The following is a 4,973-nucleotide window of genomic DNA, read 5'->3' on the forward strand; positions in this document are numbered from 1 at the left end:
ACAATGAATATTATTTTCCATCATTTTGCATTCAGCCTATAAATTTCATTTTGAGTTAAATGTGTTTCTTTTCTATAGCATATTGTTGGATTTTGTTTCTTGATCCACTCTGTTGGTGCATATCTTTTAATTGATGAGTTGAGGTCATTTACACTGTTTATTATTGTTGATATGCATTGGCTTCTCTTTGTCATGTTATTTTCATGTTGTTTGTTCCCTATGTTTCTCATGTTTAATTGCTTTTCTTGCCTGGTAATTTATTTCTGTTGTTCTTGAAATTTTGGTCATTTTGATCTCTTTCTAGAATATATATCAGTACCTGTTTCTAATTTTGGTTTGGTGTCAGAAACTTTTTCAGTTGTCCTTTGCCATGGAAATATCTTATCTGTCCATTAAATTTAATAGATAGTTTTGGAGGGTAAGCAGTCTGTATTGGAATCTGTTTACTTTCAGGACCTGAAATATTTCACTACAAGTTCTTCTTGAGTTGATGGTTTCTGTTGAGAAATATGCCACAATTCTAATGGGCTTTCCATTATAGCGGATCTGTTTCTTTTCCTTTAACAGCTTTTAATATTCTGTTCTTGTGTTGAATTCCTGGAATCTTGGCGGGGCATGCTGGGTGTGGAGCTGGTAGTGCTGTGGCTCAGAGGTCAGGACCGAGTCAGCCTAGCTGGAAGGGTTGCACTGCCACTGTCTGACTGTGTCAGGTGACAGTCCAGCCTGGAAATGGGCCAGGTGAGGAACTGGCAGGAAGAGAAGCAAGTGGAAAGTGTGGGGAGCAGCCGTCCCTGGCACATGGCATCCTGCAGATGACCCCTGCTGTCAACCAGCCCCAAGGAACTCTGTGCCACGTGAAAGCACCAGATGGTGTTGTGACCAGGACAGAGTTTGAAGCACTGTGACAGGACTGGAAGCCCCCAGTAAACAAAGATGAGGATGATAAACATTTCAAAATGTTGCGGGAGCAGCCAAGACTGATCTATGCTGTAGAAACACCATCCTAATAGCTGCCATGTCCTGAATTCCTGGAATCTTGATTATTATGTGCCCTGGTGTAGATTTATTTTTACTATGGCTATTTGGATATATATATATATATATATATATATATATATATATATATCACTTAAGTGTATGTCATATTCTTTTCCATGTTTGGAAAATTTTCTGCTACTACTTCTGAAAATAAATAGACTTTTATGTCATTTGTGTTGACTCCTGTTGTTTCCTTGATACAGATGAGTCTTATACTGTTTTTCTTTGCATCATCTTGCAGCTGTTGTATTGTTATTTCTTGGTTCCTTATTATTTTCAAGAGACTTTTCCTTTCTCATTCACTAGCTACAAAGCTATCTTCAAGGTCTGACATTTTACCTCCAGTTTCATTCTAGCAGTTTGGCAGCTTTTATTGGAACTGCTAATTTCCTGGAAATCTGTTTGTATATGTATCATGCATTCTAGATACTTCCTGTATTGTTTGTGCAATGTCTCCCTCATTTTCACATCCCCTTCTTTTTAAGATCTATGTCTTCTTTAGATGTGGTACACAATTCTTTCACAATCATTGTCGTTTCTTTTTTTAACCTGGGAGATTATTTCTGATCTCATTTCTTCTGTAGCCTGTTAGAGTTGTTCACTTACTTCAGTTATTATCATTTCAGAAATTTCATGTGCACTAGTTTCAAGTTTTTCCATGATCTTGTTTCCTGGACTTTTTCTGGGTGAGCTGGAGGTCTGAGATTACCTTTCACTCATTTTTATCATTTCTTTTTATTTTATTTTTTTACTTAGTGCAGGGTCTACAGGGCCTACAGTGTCTCACTACACAGATCAGACTTGTAGTAATTTTCCTGCTTTCATCTTCCTAAGTGCTAGGATTATAGACACATTCCACCATGCCCAGTCTCAGTCACAGTCTCAGTGGGCCTTGGGGACCAGGCTGGCAGGACAGACTCGGGATTGAACCTCCAACCCCTGTGTCTGCCTAAGCAGGTGCTTTAGTCCCCTGAGTTATCTGGGCCACCCTGCTTTATCATTTCTTAAGCTTCCTATGTTCACCCAGACTCAGCAGTGATTGTAGGGGGTTAAGGACTGAGTGACCACATCTCCCATGATAGTTGGAGGTCAAGGTATGGATCATGAAGTCTCCCACTGTTGTCAGGAGAACCAGCCACAACTTTGGCAAACCTAGTCAAAGACTGAGGAACTGGGAGGTGCAGAGATCACCAAGTCCCTGTAGGTGTCCTGTGTCTGTATGTGTTGTATAAAGGTAGGTGAAGCAACCTAAGCTCACCTGAATACCTGGTAAGGTGGATGGAGGGGTTTGGTCAGGTTTCCCCAGGTCTCTTTGTGTATCCTGTGCCAACCAATGTTCTACAAAGGAGGGAGAAGTAGCTGCAACTCAGCCAAGCTCCAAAAACAGTGGGAGTAGGGTCTGAGGTAGGGTTTGCAGGACCTGTATATATTTCCTGCTTTTTACAATGTTGGGAAAAGCAGCCACAGCTCAGCTGAGTTCCAGCAATGATAGGGGTCGTGCTAGGGCAGGGCTCCCCATGTTCCATAGGTGTCCTATGTCCACCTACCTTCAGGTCCCTATAAGTGTCCTGTATCTGCCTGCCTTCTATGATGGTGGGAAAGGCAGCCGCAGCTCAGGTGAATGCCAGTGGCAGTCAGGAGTTGTGTTTTTTGAAGACAGTTCCTTGTCTCTTGTGATATTAAGCTTTGATTACTGAGGAAAGAGTTGTGGCACAGCCTTGGATGGTTTATGATGTTTCTAACTCTGATGCAATGACTTTCTGTTATTTTAGGTTATTACAATATATTGACAGCACCTCTGTCTGAAAGTTGAGCTGTATAACATGAGGACCACTCATGCTGTGAAAAATATGCAAAGGATGTGAGATTAAAAATGCATGAGTGTCATCCACACGGCTGCACTGATAAAGGTTCTACAATCTGAGGTACAGGATCTCAGGACAAATCCTGAGGGCATTTCACTGATCTTCTCAGACCAAAAAGCTGCAACTCTTGTTGCATAGGTCCTGCTTTACCTTGGTCTTAACCATCCAGTAGAAAATTATGAAGGCAAAATATAGGAAGTAAAGCCATGTTGTTATGTTGAGCTGTGGGGGACTCAGGTCAATAACTTCTGACATTGCCAGTTAAACAGAAGACCCAATGCAATTGTGGGCTACTGGACTCTTTTAGAATATTTTGCTGAGTTTACACACCTATAATATTCAATAACGGAACTTAGAAAAAATGGGGTATACCGATGAATGTCCATTCTGTATCTGTGTATTCAAAGTGGTTGGGGTAGATATATAGTTGCATTGTCTTAATGAATAGAATGATTTGTTCTAATGGTGTTTGTAAATAGGATCACAAGTCCGCATCTTGTACAGCAATTAACCACTAAGAAGAATATATGCAGTGTATTATTTGTTGAAACTGTACTTCCAATTTGATTTGAAACGTCTCATTGCTATCTGTTTATCAATAAAACTTTGAAAAAAAATGCATGAGTGTGACCCGTGTACAGCAATGAGTAAGTGCATTCTTACACAGCACACATGGCATAAAGACCTGGAACAAGTGACATGGTCAGTAGAACACAATGTTTTTGATGATATTCAGGATGAAGAAACTGAAACTTGAACAACAAGTAATATTACATTTTAGACCATTTTAACTACTGTCTATAGGTATTGGGTGTAACTCAATAATTTATTGCACAAATGAAATGTAGGCATATATGATATAATGGGAATTTCAGCAGGAGGAGCCCTGCCTCCCACATGAACACAGGTGCAACTGAGCTCATGAGTGATTGGTAGCCGAGGACCCAGGCTAAGTGCTTGCTACCTGCTCATTACCAGTATTATTTGGGTTCTGCACTGGGACAGGCAGGAAAATACATGCTATTTTTGCCATGAACCATGGATGTTGGGGTATAGTAAGCAGATAGGTGGTGGCTAGTCAGAACATTGTTTGAAAGTCATTTATGGCCTTGTCACTGGAAATCCAGGGTAAAATCTCTTATCAGCTCTGCATAGGGTCTGGTAGTCATTTAGGACCTGGCCAGACAAAATTAATCATCCCTGAATTCTCATGGTCTCATATCCTTCAAGTCAGAAGACCAGGTGAGTGGTTTACAGGGATGGTCAGCTCCTCCCAGAAGCCTCCAGCCTCTGTCCTGAACCTGAAATCAGCTGTGTTCCAAGGAAGGAGGAGCTCCAGGTGCTGAGTTACCATGGAATCAGAATCTTCTTCTTGAAAGGAAACCATCCTTCTCCCATTGAGTTCCCAGATCTATCACCAGATGATGTAACACTGACGACCCAGACTGTTGGGATTCATGTTAGTTGGAAAATTGGTCAAATGTTAAGTGGTCTTCAGCCTCAGTATCTAAAGAAAAGAAGCTAACTTAGTCCTGAGATAAGCATCCTGAGTAGTTAACATCGGCTATTAGTCACTAGGTAACCTTATGTTACATGTTACTAACTTTGCAATGGTATCAATAAATGCTCAGACTCTTGCTCATGGGGTCATCTAACCAATCAGGCAGATGAGTCACCACCTAACCCAGCTTTTGTTTTCTTGTCTATCTTTTCCTCATTCCTGCCACTGTTTCTCCCCAGGTACAACCAATCACACTGAGACCAAATGGTTCTTACAGTTGGTGCCTGAATAGGGACACCTGGTATGGGATTAGCATGGGCAATGGGAACATTTTCAAAGAGCACAGATAAGGGAGGAAGTGGATTGGTTAGAGCCAACCAATATTCATCTCAGGTTTGCATTGGTTACTGGTACATTTGGTGCAAATCTTGGAGATGGAGGCTCACTAGGGCCAAAAATGGGATCACTAGGGCCAGAAATGGGATCCCTAGGACCAGAAAGATAAATGAGCATAAGGAGAGAAACAGGTTTGAGAGAAACCAAAAGGAAAAAGTTAGATTGAGTTAAAA

This window comes from Octodon degus, unplaced genomic scaffold, assembly GCF_000260255.1.
Source record: "Octodon degus isolate 3935 unplaced genomic scaffold, OctDeg1.0 scaffold00073, whole genome shotgun sequence".
Taxonomy (NCBI): domain Eukaryota; kingdom Metazoa; phylum Chordata; class Mammalia; order Rodentia; family Octodontidae; genus Octodon; species Octodon degus.